The 22572-nt window shown below is 44.6% G+C and overlaps 1 long non-coding RNA gene across 1 annotated transcript in view; it reads right to left on the bottom strand.

The window, feature by feature from the left end:
- The window catches only part of LOC132420805 (uncharacterized), a 47464-nt gene extending 32179 nt beyond the window's left edge, over nt 1-15285 (bottom strand). Inside the window, exons 1-2 of the long non-coding RNA XR_009518447.1 lie at nt 15130-15285; nt 5119-5367 (exon numbers count right to left, since the gene is read on the bottom strand). This is a non-coding gene — a long non-coding RNA (uncharacterized lncRNA). The remainder of the gene's footprint in view (nt 1-5118; nt 5368-15129) is intronic.
- Between the last annotated feature and the right edge of the window lie 7287 nt (nt 15286-22572).

Raw genomic sequence — 22572 nt, 5'->3', positions numbered from 1 at the left:
CATACATACATATTTATATATATATATATATATATATATATATATATATATATGAGTTTTGGATTGTGACTAGTATAGCACTTTGTTTTCTCAAGTAATGTCAAGTTATTGTCTTCAATACTGATTGGATTTTTTCTCTTCTATTGAAATTTATACTATAGATTCTTCCATTTATATTGAGAATTTGAATAATTAAGCCGCTATTGGAACTTTTCCTTAAGCCACATGAGCAAGAATAATCTCTCGTACACATTTGGGTACTAGAGAAACAGGACAATGGCTGGAGTAGCCAAGACCGAGACTGAATGTACAGCAGAGTGCCTTGTTAGCATGATAACCTCGTCTGGGAAGGAAGGGAATTAGATGTTCCACAGGAAGGACGGGGGCTGTGAGAGGGCTCTTTTGCTAGCCTGAGGAGAGCCCCTTTGGTGTACTAGTGTGATGCCCAGAAGCTAATTCATCAAGAATAACAGCAGGATGGGGAAAAGAGCAGTTGCAACATGTGGAATCAACAACAAAAGAATCGGGAAGGACGTCCACCAACCCCTAGGCTAAGTCTGAATTGGAAGCCAGGAATATGGCAGTGGGTTTCAAGTTTTGCCCTCGGAAGATAAACCGGGTGAGATATATGGGGGGGCACAAGCACCCACACTCCCTAGCCTACTGATGTTGAGGGGCTAAAAGTAAAACCTATTTGTTAGGATTTCAAGACTCTGAGTAAGCTTTCATTGTCAGTGGGGGATAGTTGTGCTTCCAAACTCAGAATAAGTTTGTGAACTTAGAAAACTCTAAGCCAAGAGATCTGAACCTCTAGAAATATTAATGATATTTCTGGGAGTTAAACTACCTAAAATTGTATTTTAAAGTTCCCAGCATTGTAAAATTTCCATGAAAGATCTTTGGGGCCTACTAAACGGTAGGGCGTAGAAGGATTGCACTCAGCTTCCCAAATTTGAATTAAGAACACTTTGGTGCTGGGAAGTAACCTGACTTGATTTCGCTGATAACCTGCAACTAGGATTTTTCCCTAGATGTCACCAGCAGTGATCTGAAAAAAATACAGGCTAGTTCCAGAAATTGGGATGGACTTCTTATTCTGCACTATATTCCAAATGATTCTAGATGTATAAATGAAGTATGAGCATACTTTGGGGTGGGGGGGAGGAACTTGACTCCCTGGGTTAACTCTGACATGTTTTTTATTCCCCTCACTAGTTGATAAGGATTAAAGATTCTGGTTCAGCCTAATGAGTAAACAGGATGGCTGCCCACGAAACCGGGTTATTAGTTTTACCTCATTGAAGCTCATGTTCTCAAAGGCCCTAAGTGCTGTGCGGAGACGAATCCAAGTGCTGCTCTTGCTGAAGTGCGCACTGCGGCCCAGCTGTCCACGCTGATGGCAGCGCTGAAAGTGGGGATTCCGTTGGACCAAAAATGATGCCATAAGGGAAGCCACAAGAGGTGCAGTGCAAGATCCTAGGTAGAGATTATGCCAAAGAAATCAAGCCTTTTTGTCCTGATGCTTCTTAGGTGATGAGGTTGAGTTATGACAGATGCCATGGGAGGAGAATTCACATACATTCCACATCCAGGTATTCAGCTGATAAAATAATGCATCCTCAAATAAGCACCTATTTTTTTAAAACAAGTCCATTTTGTGTATTAGGAAAAACAAGATGATGATGATGAAGAAAACCTTGCGCAGATTATAAAGTTCCCCAGTATTTAAGGAGAAGGAACTGTTTGCTCTCTCGTTGACATGGTTGTGACTACTGCCCAAACTTCAGCTTGGGAACATCATATCCACGTAATACTGAGAGCTGAGGAATTTTTTAAAAGAGATATGGTAGTTTCCATAGGTTTGTTTAAAGAACTCTTGGGAAATTTCTTAACAAATTGTAATATTTTTTTATAAACCTTCCTACTGAGGTGTTTATCACTCACCATCACCACCATTTAATATTTATAAGTGCCCAGAATGTACAAGGTGCTATATAGCTGTTAAACACCCCCCTCTCTGCAGCTGTTTGAAATTAGAGTAGGTTTTTGCGTCAGCCACTGCTAGAAGCTTTCCCCACCTGGGCTGGCGGCAGGGGCTTGCATCCGGACGTCCCATCGCATGTTTCCCACTCCAGAGAGCCTCCACGTTTATTCCAGCTTCTCACCTTTACCCATCCATTTGCCTCCATGTTTGTTGTTGTTTTTTTTTTAATCCAGAAAGTTTCAGGGAATCCAAAGAGGTCGGACATTTTCTAACCTAGCAGAAGTACAGAGTCATATATTTTGCTACAAATATTATATTATGGAAAATCCACTTTGCCCGTGTAGTGTGTGGAAAGTATGTGTGTGTCCGCACTCATGATAACTTGAATGTTGAACCAGTCCTATGGCTTCAGGGTAGCGTTTTTGAAAGATAAACCACACTGCTTCAGGAAACTTGCTCCAAATACTACTTGGTTATCCCTTCCCTTAGCAGATGTGTGAACACACTGGGATGGGATTTTTCTGTTGATGATATGCCGGGCATTTTGGCGTGAGATGAGGGCAGAAGCCAGATGTTGTCCTTCTCAGTGATTTGAATCATGGCAGCCCTCATTCCACTCTCTCTTTCATTCCCCATGGCTCTGCCCATGCTCTCTTTTTGAAAATCTTGTTTCTTTTGCTCTTTCCTGGAGCTTCACCTCTACTTAACATGTTTTGGAGTTGTATAAACCTACCAATGAAAGGTCCCCTCTGTCACCAGGTGGCGCCGCCCTTTGGTTTGCTGTGGTACTTTGCTGTGTTCTCTGTGGCATCATGTTACTGTGTAAATAAATTCATTTTCATATACACTAAAAACCAGACGAGCGCTTGTCCTTTCAGCAGCTCTCCCACACTGACGTGCTGCGGGGGAGGGGGAGTTTGGTTGCAGACATGGTTACATCTTAAATCCCAGGATGCATGCCCTCTTGAATGCTCCTCCCTGCTGACCTGGACTATATTTCGATTCGTTCCCTCCCTAAACTGAGAAAACTAGGCATGGAAGGGAACGAGAAGGCCTTCAGCTTTCCCCCAGAGCTCAGAGAGCTGCGGGTTTGCTGTGTGAGATCGCCCCCTGGTGACCAGTCACCATATAGACTTCCTGGGTTTGTACTATTACGCGTTTGAGAGGTTTGGTTAGCAGGCTGAGGCTGAGCCTCTGAGTGGCCATCTCAGAGCTCTGCAGACAATATGAGCAAGGCAGGGCCTTGTACAATGTCATCTGCTACAGAATCCACATCGTTTGCCTGTTCCTAAAGGTACACGGTCACACACAGTGTCCTCACAAAGGCAGACAAGCCAATGTGTAGACACTTCAGGAGCCGGGAGAGGAGGCCACCGGGTTCAGGCAGGACGAGTCGGCAGTGGGCAGTGGCAGTGACAGCTGGCACGTTATTGGAGTAGAATGAGTGAAAGTGCAAACATGAGCTCTAAACCCCGGACAGTGGGCACTGGCTCCAGCCCAGTGTTTCTGCTTCTCTCCACTCTGGAATTTTCAGACATGGTATTTAAGGGATATTCCAGAAAACTGATTGCCATACTCAAGTTTTATGTTGCTGAGGAGGCAACACCCACATTGATGTGGGCCTCAAAGCTCTCTCTGTTGCCTGGGCCTAGGAGGAAGGGTCAGCAACAAAACTGAGAGACGACCCCCAGGGACACGGGCTCTGCTTGCTGGAGAGGAGCCGGGGAGCTAGCCTTCCTCGTTGTGAGCACAGCACACTGGCTTCTGGAGGAAGAGAACCAAAGACAAAGACAGACAGCTGGAGCTGTTCCAGGGATGGAGCACACTAGGCTTGGGTTGCTGTCTAATGCTCTGCTGGTGAGTGGCCAACCGGGGCCCCTGAAAAGATACAAGCTTGGATGGTGGGACCAGTTCAGGGCTGCCCAAGCCTGACTCCAAGTGAGGTGGAGCACGGTCGTCAATGGGATCACTTTGTCCTTTGGTGTAGCTGGAGACAGATCCTATTTCCCCTCCATCACCTTGCACAGCATGGGATCCATTCCTAGGAATTCCGTTAGTGGGCCCTCAGGAAGACCACTCTTCCCTTTTGATTCTGGGTTGTCCAGAGGTGATGGGCCACTGACATTTGACTAGGGCCTTTGGCTTCCTACATGCCTGAGAACTGGCTTCTTTCAACGCAGGCCACAAAGAATCTTGAGTTCTTTCCTACCTGGAATTAACTGGTACGAGAAGCTCTCTGGCTGCCTGGCACTGAGTGTACACCCTCTGCTCCGGGAGCTCTTGCTGCTTTCCAAGGCCTAGCAAATTATACTTCCTTTTAAGTGAGCCTGTGCTCTACAAGGGAAAGAACTTCATTAGTGCCTCAGGAGCCAAGAACTGCAGTTGGCGGATCACAGGTTGCCAGTAAGAGCAGGTCAAGGTAATTAACAGCTGAAACTTAAAAATTGGATTGCATACGGGGGTGGGGGTGGGGGTGGTGAGTAGAGAGTTGGCTGCCAAGGTCTGGTTCTCTCAAACTTGCAGACCTCTGAGTGGAAACAGGCTGCCTGGGTAGAACCCCCGATCTCCTGGAGATAACATAACTCTCTGCACACACATATCCCAACCAACTATTCCCTTACCCTCTGGAAGGTACATGGAAGAAACCAAAAGGCTGAGCCTTACTGGTCACCAGTCCCAGTTTGAGAATCCAAGAAGGGCTACTGGGTGCTGGGGAATGTGCTCGGTGAGGGGGCCCCAGGGGCCCCAGGAGTAGAGGGGCTCCGAATCTCTGTCGGGGGACAGAGCTGTCAGCTCTCTGAGTCCATCACCTCCACCACCCATCACTCAGCAGCCTACACCTGGGCTGGAGTCTTGGAACCAGGGGTCGGAGGTCAGGCAGAGTGAAAACCTACAAGGCCGTCGCTCCTTATCGGCTCTTCCTCTCCCCACAAGCGCCTTTCCTCCCTGCGCCTCCCTCCACCACACACCCAGGGCACATCCGAAAACACCCTAACCCTGCTGCCACGGCCATCCCAGGCCAGGCCACTCAGGCCCCTCCCCGATGCTGAGGACAGAGCCCCACTGTGGGTGTCAGGCTCTGCAGGCCTCTTTCCCTCAGGCTCTGAGTGGCTCAGCCTCCCCCACTGACTTACCTCTGCCTCCTGACCCTGGGCCTCCTGCAGGTCAGGGCAGCCAGCCTTTCCCCCACGCTCTGTGGCCTGGGCGCTGCTCAGAGAGGCCCTGGGCTGCCGCCGGTGGGAGCGTCAACACTACCGAAGGTGAGAGTGTGCTTCATCCCCACAGCCTTCCAAGGAGATGGCTCCATTCTGCCCATTTTCACTCAACTAATCAGACTGAGGGTATGAACCCAGATCTGTGTGCCTTCTTGTCAGGGCTGTTTCCTAGGAGCGCAAAGGAGAGCAAGGGAGAGCTTCTTAGGGTTGAACTAGCTTCATTTTATCTTCACAACAACCCTATGAGGTAGGTTCTAGAATTATCCCCATTTTACCCATGAGAAGACAAGCCAGAGAGGTTTTGTTTGCCCCAAATCCCTAGTGAGGGAACTAGCATTTGTCCTCAAGACGGTCCGGCTCCTCCTCCCAGCTTCCCAGAGCTCATGGCCTTCCTCCCTCACCCCCTGCTGTTGCCCCAGAATAATCAGTGGCTCCCTGGTGCCCAGAGAAGACAACCCAATTGCAGAGCCTGAGTCCCGCCACCCGGTCATGCTTACTGCTGACCAGACCCCCAGGCCCTGCTTCGGCTGGCCTCCTTGCTGCTCGTCAAACACACCTGGAGATTTCCCTGCCCACAGGGTTCTTGTCCTTTTTCCTCCCCATTCTTCAGGGCCCCATTCAGCCAAGAAGCTGTTGGGGTGACTCCAGCTGGAAGTGTTCCCTCCGCCAACTTGCACCTCAGACTCAGCTCTCGGCCTGGTGTGTGTCCTGCCTCCTGCCTCCGCTCTCTCCTCCCATCTGTCTCCTCAAGAGTCTGAGCGAGCCTCGCAGGAGGGGCAGGGGCAGAACTGCGGCCCACGGGTCCTGGGCCGGGCTTCCCCACTGCCCATCCTCACTCCAGCCCTCTGACCCCCATTCTACACATGAGGAGGTTGAAACTCAGAGTGAGTAAGAAACTTGTCCAAATAAAGACGCAGACATAGAGAATGGACTTGAGGACACAGGGAGGGGAAGGGGAAGCTGGGACGAAGTGAGAGAGTGGCATGGACATATATACACTATCAAGTGTAAAATAGATAGCTAGTGGGAATCAGCTACCTAGCACAGGGAGATCAGCTCGGTGCTCTGTGACCACCTAGAGGGGTGGGATAGGGAGGGTGGGAGGGAGACGCAAGAGGGAGGAGATATAGGGATGTATGTATATGTATGGCTGATTCACTTTGTTATACAGCAGAAACTAACACACCATTGTAAAGCAATTATACTCCAATAAAGATGTTAAAAAAAAAAAAAGAAAAACTTGTCCAAGGCTGCACAGCTGGTAAGTAGTAGGGCTGAGATTCAAGCCCAGGCTGGCTCACTCAGAAGCCAGTTCTCTTCCCCACCACGTCACAAGTCTGCTAGCCTGTTTCTATGCCAATGTATAACTGGGTCCTAGGGTCATTCACTCCAACCGTGACAGACTGGGGCAGCCTAGGAAGGCTTCCTGAAGCAAGCAGAGTGGGGATGGGGAAGGGGGCAAATCCAGAAAGGGCCTGCCAGGCTGAGCAGTCAGATCCTGGCTCCTTCTGTAAGGAGGTGGCCAGGAACAGGGTGTCTGCTGAGGAGAGGGAGGTACTGGCCGCCTGTGGAAACTTCCCACTCAAAATGCCCCAGAGCAGACTTGCCTCCCCCCACCCCAACTCTGTAGGTGGAGAGGGGCAAAGTTTGCCAAGCAAGTAAACCCCAGTTTCACCCACCCAGCAGGTGCCTACCATGGGGGTCTCCTAGGACTGCTTCTGGGACAAAAAAAGGCAACTGAGTGACCATCAGCCACCATAGAGTTAACTGGCCACTTTGGCAACTTTCTTTTCCTGTGTGTAGGGGTGGGGGTGGGAAGCAAAGGGGTGGACGGGAATCTACCTTCCATTCCTCCACCCTCTCCATTCCCCCCATGCCGTGGTGATCTAGATGGTAAAGTGCTCAACCCCTTGCCCCATTTTTGTGCAAAACATACACATACACCTGTACGATGTGTACAATATTCTTCAAATTGCTTTCCTCACTTAACTTACTTAAGGGCTGACCCAATAGACATCACAATCATGGCACTTTTCAAAAGACAGCTTCTCTCACTAAAAATGACAGTATTATATAACATATGTAAATTTATTCTTCTTATCATTTCTGCTTCTCTGGGCATCTAGTCACATTCTTGTAGGGATGGGTAAACAAAGAAATACGAAAAACTACAAAACTCTCCCAAGAATTATAATGGAAGATGCGCAGATAGAGAGATGAGCCCCCAGGTTGGGTAGAAAGACCATGTATCTCCTCAAATATTTCAATGAAATTTGAATCTTAAACCTCAGTGGGTTGTTGTTGCTGTTTTGACCTTTACAGAATGGTTCTCAGAGGCACTTGGAAGAATGAATAGGTGAAAGAAACCCAGGAATTATTGAAATTGAGAGGCTATTTAAGTATATGAAAAAGCTATAATCAATAAAACAGTGTGATACAGGTACAAGAAAAAAAAGGTCAGTGTAATGGAATAGGTAACTTAAAAACAAAGTTTATTATCTACAAAAATGCAATATAGGATCAGTAAGATATTACCATATGGAAGGGAAAGAAAGTCTTATCCAATAAGATGTGCTGGTACAATCAGTTAGCTATTTGGAAAATAATCTGCACTCTGTAAACTCAAATAAATCCAAGCAGATCAAACAAGGAGCTACATGGCACAAAGGAAAGAAAATAGAAAAGAAACCCTAAGAACTAGGAAGAAAGCTAAGTCAATACCTGTTTTATCTGCTGTTGATAAAGGATTTTCTAACTTATAAAGCAACAGAAGGCACCTGAAAGGAAAAGATCAATAGGTTTGACTACATAAAGATGATAAACCTTCGAGCACTGAAAACATTAGAAACAAAATTGAAAAGTAAATAACCAGCCAGGAAAACCATTTCAACAAATGTAATGGACATAGGGTTAAAATCCTGTTATAAAAAGCTTATACACATCATTAAGAACATAAAATGCCAATAGAGAGATGAGAACAGACAAGTCATAGAAGAATCCAAACGCTTAAACTTTCTAGAAATAAGAGAAATGAAAAACTACGAGGGCATACCTAAAAACCATTTTCATAGCTTTTTCTGATTATAAAAGTGATGTCTGTTTACAGTAGAAAATCGAAAATAAAGTTGACCCACCAGAAGCTGGTCACCATCCAGAAGTGACCATCACTAACATTTGCTATATATCCCGCAAGTGTTGTTTCCTCCGCCTTTTTCTTTTTTAGTTAGGATCCTGTTGTTGGCCTCCCATTTTCTGCCTATCAAGTTAACAGAGCTCTTTTTACAGCTTATACTCAATGCTGGTGACTGTATAAAGTTCAGACAATGTAGGTGCAATTGAATTGGATGAGAAGGGGCTTAATTCATACTGTCTTTTTTCTGAGGCCACAGCTGAGCATGGGTGTTGGGCAAGGTGTGACGCCAGGAGACAGGGTGGATGTAGAGATTTCAGTCTCCAAGATCAGAGCACCAGAGTCTCCAGGGGGCTTTTCAACAGGACAGACTCTGGGGCCCCACCCAAATCCAATGACAGAGGCCTCCCTCCGCCCCCACCCCCACCCCCGCCGAGTGCCACAGTTATTCTGAGCTTGCTGGGGGCCTCTCTGCCCTGAGTCTGGCTGCCCAGGTTTGGATCCAGGGTTCGCCTCTAACTAACCGTGGTCCTCAGGCACACTTTGAGCCTTGGTTTCAATGGAGAGTTCTAACTTGCAGGGTTGTTGTGAGGATTAAAGGACGTCGTCCAACAAATGTGTTTAGCCCTCTGCCTGGCAATAGTACGTGCTCAGATATTGTTAGCTCCAAAGGATGAGCTCCAAGTATTTGCTTTCTGTTTTTATAACTAAGGACCCACCAAGAGATTTTTGCTGAACAAAGGCACTATGAATTCAAATCTCTGCCTCATGAGAGTCAGAAAACTGCTTGCAGCTTTCAAATGGCAGTTTCTCCAGCTTTGCAAATATCTCCTGGCTAAGTTTCAGAAAGCCCTGCTAACAGTCCTTTCTCTAAACACCTCCTACCTGCCCAAGGTGACACAGGCAGAAAGGGGCTCAGGCTCCTGAATCCAAGCCTGCCCCATAATTCCTTACCTTACCCAAGCTTGATCCTATAAGGGGAAGGGGGTACCAGGCACAGCGATGAGCTGGCAGGAGGGAAGGGGGCTGAAGCAGGAAGTGGGGGTGAGGGTGAAGGCAGCTGTGGGCAGCTCCTCTGGCTCTGGGCCTGCCTCTTCACTAGAGCGTTGCTGTCCAGAAGCATCCCCTCTCTCTTGACGAAGGGCTCGGCCAAGCCCTCCCCGGCCCCGCCTGCCCTGTCCTCCCCTTTCCACAGAGCCACATCAGGGCTGTCATTTCAGCTCCCTCATGAATGACACTGGTCCCTGGCATAATAAATGCTCCAGTCAAATGTACTTTATTTTGGGGAAAGTCATTAAACCGCTTTTGTGGAGACATTTTAATTGAATTAGATTATTTTCTGATTGTAATAAATGTTAATTAATTGAGTGGGCCTGGTGTCCTTGCATCTAGCTGGCTTCTCTTGGTTTAATTAGGAGGATAGTGCAGACTTACTTCCTTTTGTCATAAGTCAGAGGTTTAAATTTATCTTTTGTGCTAATAAAGTGATCAGGCGGGTGCAAGGAGCAGATTATTTCTTATGTCTGAAATTCAACAGCCTGCTTCATTCACAAGCCCCTGCTTGGCATCAGCAGGGCATGACCCAGTTCTCTTGTCTCGACTTAATGAGGTTTATCCATTGCTTGGGGGAAAAGAAAGAAATATTAAGTTCTGCAAACATCCTTGTGTTTCCCAAGAATGCTAGTCACCAGATTCCAGGGGGATGAAGTTGCTGGTTCCTGTGGGCACAGCTGACCAGAGAAGTAGGTGGTCTGCGAGGCATGGAGACCCCCCAAACTTTTTGTCCACCCCTAGAGTAGGCAGGCAGACCTGGGAAGTTCCAGAAACTCAGAACAACCCAGAGACCTTGGCAGCTTCCTCATTATAGAGATGCTGAAACTGCAGCCCAGAGAGGGAAAGGGCATGACCAAGGCCACACACTGTGGCCCTGATCTAGTGACATCTATAGCTCATGGAATATTTGACTAATAACAAATTCAGTTTGGGTCAGCTAAAACTGACATGAGCCAGACCCTGGATTAGGGGTGAGGGTGGAGATAGGTCCAAAGGAGAATGCACAATGGTAATGATTATGTAAACTGGGTGACAACAGAGGGGTCCACACAACATAAAAGGCAGCATAAAAGGCCAGGCATATTGCCTCAGACTTGTTGGGGAGGAAGGGTGGTCTGGAAGCCTTCAAGATGAGGCGTGTCAGCACTAGATTTTGAAGGATAAAAGGGAGTTCAGCAGGTGGACAAAATGGGGAGAAGGGCATTCCAGACAGAGGAATGTCTGCAAGTGCAAAGCCAAGTTTATTCTGGCATGTTCCGGCAAACACGTGAGAGTCACAGGAGGCTCTCAGAAGCTCAGATTTGCACTGGAGGAAAATCCCTCTAGCTGCTGCAGTAGAGGAGGGTCCAGAGGGGGAATCTATGGGCAGGGAGAACCTACCTGTAAGGTGAGGGAAGCTGGGAGCCCCTCAGCTCAGCTCATTGCCATAGAGATGGAAGAGCAGCGCTGGGTCCTGAAATATTTAGGAAGTAGAGTCAACGTTTCCTGGCTTGGTCAGGTGTCCCGAGGAAACCCTGGGAGGGAGCAGGTGAGGAGGAAGGGAGGGGTGACACCTTCCCTTTTGGACAAGCTCCTTGGCAACTTGGAGCCAAGTCGTTGAATGGTTGTTGTTCTTCCTCTGAATGGTTCTGCGAGGTGCTAAGACTTGCAATAGCAGCAATAGCTCACCTCTAGCAGCTTTCCTCAGCCAGGTACCATTACATGTGCTTTGCCTGCATGATGCATTCCATCTTCAGTATAACCCTGTGAGGTGGATCCTGTTCTTACCCTATTTCACCAGTGAGAAAGCCTGGGCATGGAGAGGGGCGATGACTTGCCCAAGGTCACTAAGCTTCGCAAGTGGGAGAGCAAGCAGCAGCTCCCCAGGCTGAGCCAGACCTACCCCAAATAAGTGTGCTCCATGTTCAAATAGGGCCTTATTGACTCTTTACCCCAAATTATCCCTAATAGATGACAAGTGTCTAGGTTTTCCTTTGAGGAGTCGAAAGACCTTCCCAGCGCCAAACGTCATCTGCAGAAGCACCAGGGCCGACCTGGGCATCTTGTTTCCTCCCCCATCCATGCCCAGGCCCTTCTTGCTGGTGGGAGGAGTTGAGCCAGGCAGCACTTTCCTCTTAGTGACTCACCACGCCGGCATCAGCCCCCGCCCCCAGGGCTGGCGTGGGGTCCCCAGGGTCCTGGCACATGGTAGTCGATGACTGCTGTGATTATGGCTGCCCCAGCCTTGCTCTTGGCCCCCTTCAGGCTGAGGGGGTCTGAGGACCATCTTCCGAAAGGTGTCCTCACAGAGGCAGCCTCTAACCCCAGAAATTGGACCCCAGGCCTGCCACCTAGGAATCAAGCTCACTGTTAGTGGACCCTCTTTTTAGTAGGTCCCCACCCTTCAGCAAACCCTTTGGTCGGTGCTTTGCCAGGACACCCAGCAGTACACCCCTTCCCCATGCACTCACCACGCTGTCTCTGCCTGTCAGGATTCCATTCAACCTTCAAGGTCTCTATCTGCCTACATCCTCCCCAACCCCATGGGGCCTCTCCCCACCTGCTCTCTGCCCTATTCTGGCCCATCTGCCACTGGGTACTTGTCTGATGCTGGCAAGCTCCCAGGGTGGACCCATGCCTCTAAATCGCCCCCGGGGCCTGTCAGAGCTGTTCCTGTGGAGTGCCAGCTCAGGGTTGTGGATGGATGGAGACGGGATAGAATTTGCCAGGGTGAAATTCTCCTGTCCACCCTCCCCATCACACGCAAACGTGTGCACACACATACGCTATCTGGCCCACCTTCCCATTTTGTGGCTATGCTGGCCTTCTCTCTAGCTCTGGGCCTCTCCCTACTGTGTCGTGCGCCTCATTGGGCTGCTCCAGATGCTTACCTGGTAAGCCCTGGTAAGGAGTCCCACTCCACCCTTCTCACTGGGACATAACCTGACTTTGGGACAGGACCTGGCCTGAGGCAAGGTGCCACCATACACCACTGTGGCCCTGGAAAAATAAGAGGAACATGACTTGGGAGCTAGTCATCTACAGGCTCCAGGAAACTCCCACAAAATCCGGGGAGAAAGCAAACCTAGATCCTTCCCAGTGAGGCCAGGAAAGGGGGCCCTGAAAGCAAGATTAGGAAGCTTTTCCCTCTCTCTCCCCACTTCCTAGAGAGCAAAGCAGCAGAGTCAGCGGGCTCCCAGTTGATGGCTTTCCTGTCACCCCCCCCTTCACCTGCAGGATAGACCAGCTGTTGGTGTCAGATTAATGATCACAATTAAAAGCAAAATGCCCTTGCTGTGGCCCACTGTCCTCCCACACCTGTGAGTCTGGAGGCTGAGCTCTAAGCCCTGGGAATGGAAGATTTGTAATGAAATCAGACAGGCCTCTTAACCGCTGATGGTATCAGGGCCCAGGGGAGATGCAGACTTATTTCCTAATCTCCCATGGAGCATCTGTCAGGCCCACCGCACAGCAATGTCATTCCTGTGCGTAGCAAGGACCTTTCATGGGGCTGGCTGTCCACTGCCTGCCAGGCCGCCTCCCCGGTCTCTCCTCCAGCCCCTTCTTTTCGCCTGGGCTCAGGCTGAATGGACATTCACACACACACACCCTGGTTCATTCATAAATTACCTGTTCTGCCCCATTTGCATTGACAGAAGAGAAAAATAAGAACATCTCTATAGCAGTGTTCGAAAACAGCAAAAGTACCATTGACAAATTAGTCATTCTGCAGGATTTCTAGAAGCTGAGAAGCAGATGAGAACAAGCAAAATGAGAAGCCCACTGGTGCAGCATAGCCCGTGACCCACTCAGAGAAGTCTGGGGACCAGTTTTTCCACCAGAGCCCTGAGAGCCTCCTGAGTCTGGGCGGCAGGGCTGAGCAAAGGGGTGGGAGGGGGCCTCTGGAGCCGGACCCAGCCCAGCCTTTGTCTCCAGGCTTTGCCGGATTAGGACTGTGTGCTGAGTCAGTGAGGGCTCTGGAAGGCCTGCACAGGACAGAGGGGATAGGACCCCACAACCACCACAGAGGGAAGCATAAGTGGGTCTTGGTAGCAATGGTAGCTCCCACCATGCCAGAAACTTCTCTACTGCTATTGACTATTACAGCCTAATCCCCTTGTGGACACCCTGAGGCCCCACTAGCAGAAGCTGTAGGACTGGGTGGGTGGGGAGCAGGTGGCATGGCCTGGACTCCCCAGAGCAGGGGACAGAGACCTGCCCCTCCCCAGCTCCAGCCTCTTGGTGCAGGCAGCACTCTAAGAGACCTGGGACATTAGGCACAAGGAATCCTGTGGTTCGTGCCCGACACAGCCATTTGCTCCCAGTTCCTACACTTAGGAGGGAACACTTTCTGCCCACACCCCTCCAGCAAGGCTCAGATTAGGCCGGGAAACCCTATGTGCCACACCCCGCTCTTGACATTCATAATATGTCTTAGCTTATCAAAGGTTCCGAGAGATCTTGCAGTCACTTTCATTGTCTAATTGACATTCAGTGCAGTTACCACGTTCAGTGAATTTTGACAAAAGATCACACCCATATAACTCACATTTGTATCAAGATTTTGAACATTTTCATCACCCCAGAAAGTCCCCTCACATCCCTTGCCCATCACCCCTACCCCCACCCCCAAGGCAACTGCTTTATAACGATAGATTAGTTTCGCCTATTCTAAAGCTTCACGTATATGGATTCTTATACAGCGTGTGCTCTTCTGTGTCTGGCTTCTTTCACTCAAAATAGTATCTGTACAGTCCACCCATGTTGCTGCATGTGTCTGTGGTTCATTACTTTTAACGGTTGAGGAGTATTCCACTGTAAGATACATATTTATTACAATGTGTTTATCTCTTTTCCTGTTGGTAAATAGAGTTTTCCAGTTTTTGCTTGAACAAAGTTGCTATAAATACTTCTCTGTACTACACTTTTTGTGAACAAGTTTCACCTTTTTCCTGGATAGTTACACCCAGAAATGGAATTTACAAGGTGTATGCAAACTGCCAAACTAGTTTCCAGAGTACCAGTTTACACTCTCCCCCCAGAAACGTGTGAGAGTTTCTGTGGCTCCATATCCTCACCATTATTTAGTGTGATTTCTTCAGTAACTTTAAAAAATAGTTTGTTTAACTCATCATTTCTCACACTTGCAGAACCACTGAACTTTTTTCTTATGATCTCTTTTAATATCCCATGGAACCAGTGTGCAGCAGAATTCATTTGGAGAGTAAGGCTCTAGACCTTCATTTATAAATAGGAGAAATCAAAACATTAGCTAGAGAGATTGGTTCAATATGGCAGAGTAGTAGGACGTGCTCTCACTCCCTCTTGCGAGAGCACCGGAATCACAACTAACTACTGAACAATCATCAACAGGAAGACACTGGAACTCACCAAAAAAGATACCCCAAATCCAAAGACAAAGGAGAAGCCACAATGAGACGGTAGGAGGGGTGCAATCACAATAAAATCAAATCCCATAACTGCTGCGTGGGTGACTCACAAACTGGAGAACACTTATACCACAGAATTCCACCCACTAGAGTGAAGGTTCTGAGCCCCACATCAGGCTTCCCAACCTGGGGGTCTGGCAATGGGAAGAGGAATTTCGAGAGAATCAGACTTTGAAGGCTAGTGGGACTGGATTGCAGGACTTTGACAGAACTGAGGGTAACAGAGACTGCACTCTTGGAGGGCACACACAAAGTAGTGTGCGCGTCGGGACCCAGGGTAAGGAGCAGTGACCCCATAGGAGACTGAACCAGACCTACCTGCTGGTGTTGGAGGGTCTCCCGCAGAGGCAGGGGGTGGCTGTGGCTCACTGTGAGGACAAGGACACTGGCAGCAGAAGTTCTGGGAAGTACTCCTTGGCGTGAGCCCTCCCAGAGTCCGCCATTAGCCCCACCAAAATGCCTGGGTAGGCTCCAGTGTTGGGTCGCCTCAGGCCAAACAACCAACAGGGAGGGAACCCAGCCCCACCCATCAGCAGACAATTGAATTAAAGTTTTACTGAGCTCTGCCCAACAGAGCAACACCCAGCTCTACCCACCACCAGTCCCTCCCATCAGGAAACTTGCACAAACCTCTTAGACAGCCTCATCCACCAGAGGGCAGACAGCAGAAGCAAGAAGAACAACAATCCCGTAGCCTGTGGAACAAAAACCACATTCACAGAAAGACAGACAAGATGAAAAGGCAGAGGGCTATGTACCAGATGAAGGAACAAGATAAAACCCCAGAAAAACAACTAAATGAAGTGGAGATAGGCAACCTTCCAGAAAAAGAATTCAGAATAATAGTAGTGAATATGATCCAGGACGTCGGAAAAAGAATGGAGGCAAAGATCAAGAGATGCAAGAAATGTTTAGCAAAGACCTAGAAGAATTAAAGAACAAACAAACAGAGATGAACAATACAATAACTGAAATGAAAAATACACTAGAAAGAATCAGTAGCAGAATAACTGAGGCAGAAGAACGGATAAGTGACCTGGAAGACAGAATGGTGGAATTCACTGCTGCAAAACAGAATAAAGAAAAAAGAATGAAAAGAAACGAAGACAGCTTAAGAGACCTCTGGGACAACATTAAACTCAACAACATTCGCATCATAGGGGTCCCAGAAGGAGAAGAGAGAGAGAAAAGACCCGAGAAAATATTTGAAGAGATTATAGTCGAAAAGTTCCCTAACATGGGAAAGGAAATAGCCACCCAAGTTCAGGAAGCACAGAGAGTCCCAGGCAGAATAAACCTAAGGAGAAACACACCAAGACACATAGTAATCAAATTGGCAAAAATTAAAGACAAAGAAAAATCATTGAAAGCAACAAGGGAAAAATGACAAATAACATACAAGGGAACTCCTATAAGGTTAAGAGCTGATTTCTCAGCAGAAACTCTACCAGAAGGGAGTGGCATGAAATATTTAAAGTGATGAAAGGGAAGAACCTACAACCAAGATTACTCTACCCGGCAAGGATCTCATTCAGATTCCACAGAGAAATCAAAAGTTTTACAGACAAGCAAAAGCTAAGAGAATTCAGCACCACCAAACCAGCTGTACAACAAATGCTGAAGGAACTTCTCTAAGTGGGAAACACAAGAGAAGAAAAGGACCTACAAAAACAAACCCATAACAATTAAGAAAATGGTAATAGGAATATACATATCGATAATTACCTTAAACATGAATGGATTAAATGCTCCAACCAAAAGACACAGGCTCTCTGAATGGATACAAAAACAAGACCCATATATATGCTGTCTACAAGAGACCCACTTCAGACCTAGGAACACAAACAGACTGAAAGTGAGGGAATGGAAAAGATATTCCATGCAAATGGAAATCAAAAGAAAGCTGGAGTAGCAATACTCATTATCAGATAAAACAGACTTTAAAATAAAGACTGTTACAAGAGACAAAGAAAGTCTCTGCATAATGATCAAGGGATCAATCCAAGAAGAAGATATAACAATTATAAATATATATGCACCCAACATAAGAGCACCTCAATACATAAGGCAACTGCTAACAGCTATAAAAGAGGAAATCGACAGCAACACAATAATAGTGATGGACTTTAACACGTCACTTACACCAGTGGACAAATCATCCAGACAGAAAAGCTTTAAGTGACACAATAGACCAGACAGATTTAATTGATATTTATAGGACATTCCACCCAAAAACAGCAGATTACACTTTCTTCTCAAGTGTGCACAGAACATTCTCCAGGATAGATCACATCTTGGGTCACAAATCAAGCCTCAGTAAATTTAAGGAAGTTGAAATCATATCAAGCGTCTTTTCTGACCACAATGCTATGAGATTAGAAATCAGTTACAGGGAAAAAAATGTACAAAACACAAACACATGGAAGCTAAACCATACGTTACTAAATAACCAAGAGATCACTGAAGAAATCAAAGAGGAAACCAAAAAATACCTAGAGACAAATGACAATGAAAATACGATGATCCAAAACCTATGGGATGCAGCAAAAGCAGTTCTAAGAGGGAAGTTTATAGCAATACAGCACACCTCAAGAAACAACGAAAATCTCAAATAAACAATCTAACCTTACACCTAAAAGAACTAAAGAAAAAAGAACAAACAAAACTCAAAGTGTGTAGAAGGAAAGAAATCATAAAGATCAAAGCAGAAATAAATGAAATAGAAACAATAGCAAAGGTCAATAAAATTAAAAGCTGGTTTTTTGAGAAGATAAACAAAATTGATAAACCATTAGCCAGACTCATCAAGAAAAAGAAGGAGAGGACTCAAATCAATAAAATTAGAAATGGAAAAGGAGAAGTTACAACAGACATCGCAGAAATACAAAGCATCCTAAGAAACTACTACAAGCAACTCTATGCCAATAAAATGGACAACCTGGAAGAAATAGACAACTTCGTAGAAAGGTATTACCTTCCAAGACTGAACCAGGAAGAAACAGAAAATATGAACAGACCAATCACAAGTAATGAAATTGAAACTGGGATTCAAAATCTTCCAATAAAAAAAAGTGCAAGACCAGATGGCTTCATAGGTGAATTCTATCAAACATTTAGAGAAGAGCTAACACTCATCCTTCTCAAACTCTTCCAAAAAATTGCAGAGGAAGGAATACTCCTAAACTCATCCTATGAGGCCACCATCACCCTGATACCAAAACCAGACAAAGATACTACAAAAAAAAGAAAATTACAGACCAATATCACTGATGAATATAGATGCAAAAATCCTCAACAAAATACTAGCAAACAGAATCCAACAACACATTAAAAGGATCATACACCATAATCAAGTGGGATTTATCCCAGGGATGCAAGGATTCTTCAATATATGCAAATCAATCAGTGTGATACACCATATTAACAAATTGAAGAATAAAAATCATATGATCATCTCAATAAATGCAGAAAAAGGTTTTGACAAAATTCAACACCCATTTATGATAAGAACTCTCCAGAAAGTGGGCATAGAGGGAAACTACCTCAACATAATAAAGGCCATATACAACAAACCCACAGCAAACATCATTCTCAATTGTGAAAAACTGAAAACATTTCCTCTAAGATCAGGAATGAGACAAGGATGTCCACTCTCACCACTATTATTCAACATAGTTTCGGAAGTCCTAGCCATGGCAATCAGAGAAGAAAAAGAAGTAAAAGTCATCCTAATTGGAAAAGAAGAAGTAAAACTGTCACTGTTTGCAGATGACATGATACTATACATAGAAAATCCTAAAGATGCCAACAGAAAACTACTAGAGCTAATCAATGAATTTGGTAAAGTTTCAGGATACAAAATTAATGCACAGAAATCTCTTGCATTCCTATACACTAATGATGAAAAATCTGAAAGAGATATTAAGGAAACACTCCCATTTACCACTGCAACAAAAAGAATAAAATACCTAGGAATAAACCTACGGAGGGAGACAAAAGACCTGTATGCAGAAATCTATAAGACACTGATGAAAGAAATTAAAGATGATATAAACAGATCGAAGGATATACCATGTTCTTGGATTGGAAGTATCAATATTGTGAAAAAGACTATACTATCCAAAGCAATCTACAGATTCAGTGCAATCCCTATCAAATTACCACTGGGATTTTTTACAGAACTAGAACAAAAAGTCTTAAAATTAGTATGTAGACACAAAAGATCCCAAATAGCCAAAGCAGTCTTGAGGGAAGAAAATGGAGCTGGAGGAATCTGACTCCCTGACTTCAGACTATACTACAAAGCTATAGTAATCAAGACAATATGGTACTGGCACAAAAACAGAAATATAGATCAATGGAACAGGATAGAAAGCCCAGAGATAAACCCACGCACCTATGGTCAACTCATCTATGACAAAGGAGGCAAAGATATACAATGGAGAAAAGACAGCCTCTTCAAAAAGTGGTGCTGGAAAAACTGGACAGCTACATGTGAAAGAATGAAATTAGAACACTCCCTAACACCATACACAAAAATTAACTCAAAATGGATTAAAGAACCTAAATGTAAGGCCAGACACTATAAAATTCTTAGAGGAAAACATAGGAAGAGCACCCTTTGACATAAATCACAGCAAGATCTTTTGTGATCCACCTCCTAAAGTAATGGAAATAAAAATGAAAATAAACAAATGGGACCTAATGAAACTTACTTTTGCAAAGCAACGGAAACTACAAACGAGACGAAAAGACAACACTCAGAATGGGAGAAAATATTTGCAAATGAAGCAACTGACAAAGGAATAATCTCCAAAATATATAAACAGCTCATGCAGCTCAATATTAAAAAAAAACAACCCAATCCAAAAATGGGCAGAAGACCTAAATAGACATTTCTCCAAAGAAGACATACAGATGGCCAAGAAGCACATGAAAAGCTGCTCAACATCACTAATTATTAGAGAAATGCAAATCAAAAGTACAATGAGGTATCACCTCATACTAGTTAGAATGGGCATCATCAGAAAATCTACAAACAACAAATGCTGGAGAGGGTGTGGAGAAAAGCAAACCCTCTTGCACTGTTGGTGGGAATGTAAATTGATACAGGCACTATGGAGGTTCCTTAAAAAACTGAAAATAGAATTATCATATGACCCAGCAATCCCACTACTGGGCATATACCCTGAGAAAACCATAATTCAAAAAGAGTCATGTACCCCAATGTTCATTGCAACACTATTTACAATAGCCAGATCACGGAAGCAACCTAAATACCCATCGACAGATAAATGGATAAAGAAGATGTGGTACATATATACAATGGAATATTACTCAGACATAAAAAGGAACGAAATTGGGTCATTTGTAGAGACGTTGATGGATCTAGAGACTGTCGTACAGAGTGAAGTTAGTCAGAAAGTGAAAAACAAATATCGTATATTAACGCATATATGTGGAACCTAGAAAAATTGTACAGATGAACTGGTTTGCAGGGCACAGATGTAGAGAACAAACATATGGACCCCAAGGGGGGGAAAGTGGCAGGGAGGGTGGTGGTGTGATGAATTGGGAGATTAAGTTTGACATATATACACTAAGATGTATAAAATGGATAACTAATAAGAACCTGCTATATAAAAAAATAAATAAAATTCAAAAAAAAATGTTAGCTACAACAATAAATCAGCATGAGAAGAGAAAGAGAAGCTCAAAAGAGGGGACAAAGGCAAGAACTGAGAACAGGCCTCCAGTGGAAATGTTTGAGTTCAGTAAATAAGAGGTAACTTTGGAAAAATTCTGAGCTGCATTGTTTGAGAGATTTGAAGGATGTCGCATAGATAAAACTGGAGCAGGCTGCTATGAAGGAGAAAGAGAATTTGGAAATTACTAACATGACTGCCAAAATGAAGGTCAGTTAAGAAGCATCCAAAAGGAGAATGCTGAAAATGCAAAAGGTGACGTGGAGAGAGAACAAAGAGCTCAAGAAAGTTAGAGGAAAATTTCCTAAAGTAAGGGAAGACTTGAATTAACATTTTGAAAAAGTACAGTACATCTCAGGGAAAACTTGATAAAGAACAAACAAGACCAACAGCATTTGGTCTTGGCATGTCAGCAGATTAAAGAAAAAATTAAGACCTCAAAAAAGGACAGAAATAATAGGAGAATTTAGTTTAAGGTAAAGATGGTACTTTAAGTCAGCAGGGGGAAATAGCATTCAATAAAGGGTTTTGGTATAACTCACCATGTATCTAAAAGAAAAAAAAAAGATGGCTTTCCATGTTACTTCTTATTCTAAAACAAATTCCAGATGGATCTTAATTGTAAAAATGAAATTATAAAAATAATAGAAGAAAATGTGGATATTAGATAAGGTGCTGTAATGGGTAAATTCCAAAAATATCAGTGGCTTAGCACAATAGTTTAGTTTTTGCTCATGTGGAGTCCAACTGAAGGGAGTAGAGTGAGGTGGGGATTTTGCTGCCCACAGTTTTCTCAAGACCCAGGCTAAAAGAAGCACTGTCATCTTCAACAAGTGAGCTCCAACGTTGCTCTGAGCATTGACATCCATCCATCAGAGAATGAGAGGATTATGCATGAGAAAGCACACACATCCAAAACAAGAAAGACAGTGGGAGTAACCCTTGAAACTGAGGGAATTTCAAAATTATAAATGGTTTCTCTGCATAACTGTGCATATAACTTTGAAAACTCTAGTTGAAATATTGATTTTCCAAGAGTACATTATTTATCAAAACTGACCCCAGAAGAGATAGAAAGTCTAAATAGATAAATCTGAATAAAAGAAATAGAGAAAGTTGTTAAAGAACTAATCCCTAAAAAAGATTTCAGAGGGGAGTTCTACAAAGTTGAAGGAACAGACATTCTCAAAGCTCATTAAATTATTCCAGGGAACAGAAAAAATAAGGACATGAAGAGATAGAGAGGGATTACCCAGCAAATGACTGTGGAAGCTCATGTTGCCTGGTAACAAGCTGAATGTCCACTGAAGGCTACCCTTATCTCAGCAGCCAAAGTTCAGTTTTTCACCACGCCACCAGATGCCAGCAGTTACTATTCCTAGACAGCTCTCTGAGAAGCTGACATCTAAACTTCGTCTGGACATCTGGGCTCCTCGGTTATGAAAATCTTTCTTAAGTCAGTTTAAGCTGGGTATCTATCTCTTATAAAAGACTTGTCTTATTCAGTGGATAAATAAAGATAAGCACTAATAATATGGGTATGATATGGAAGTTAAAAACCACAAGAGGAAAAACAAGGAACAGACAATGCTTTGTCAACCCAACTAAATTCAGAAAAGGGAAAAAGGGAAATATTGAGAAAGAATAATAAACAGAAAACATGAAATTAAATGTCAGGAAGACCAAACATTTCATTGTTACAGTATACCTGTGACTTACAGTTAAATCTCTTTATTGGGCACGCACACACATATTCTTATACACACTCACACACACAAATCTAGTTACACACCAATCAGTCACAAAATACTCACTTAAAACAAAATGACGAAGATTAACATTAAAGGTCTGGCAAAGATATCCCCGGAAAAAGCTGACAAAAATAAAGCAATGTAGGATATGCTCATATCAGACAAAGTAGAATTCAAGACAAGATGCATTAAGCAAGATAAAGAACATAATTTTTTTCAAATAAAAGATATAGTCTGCCAAGAAGATATGAAATACACAGTGACTTCAACCAAACCATAGGCATAGTGGAAGGATTTATCATAAC

The sequence above is a fragment of the Delphinus delphis genome, chromosome 2 (genome assembly GCF_949987515.2).
Source record: "Delphinus delphis chromosome 2, mDelDel1.2, whole genome shotgun sequence".
In the NCBI taxonomy this organism is placed as follows: Eukaryota; Metazoa; Chordata; class Mammalia; order Artiodactyla; family Delphinidae; genus Delphinus; species Delphinus delphis.
Note: the sequence above shows the minus strand (reverse complement) of the source record. Positions and strands in the feature narration are given on the sequence as shown.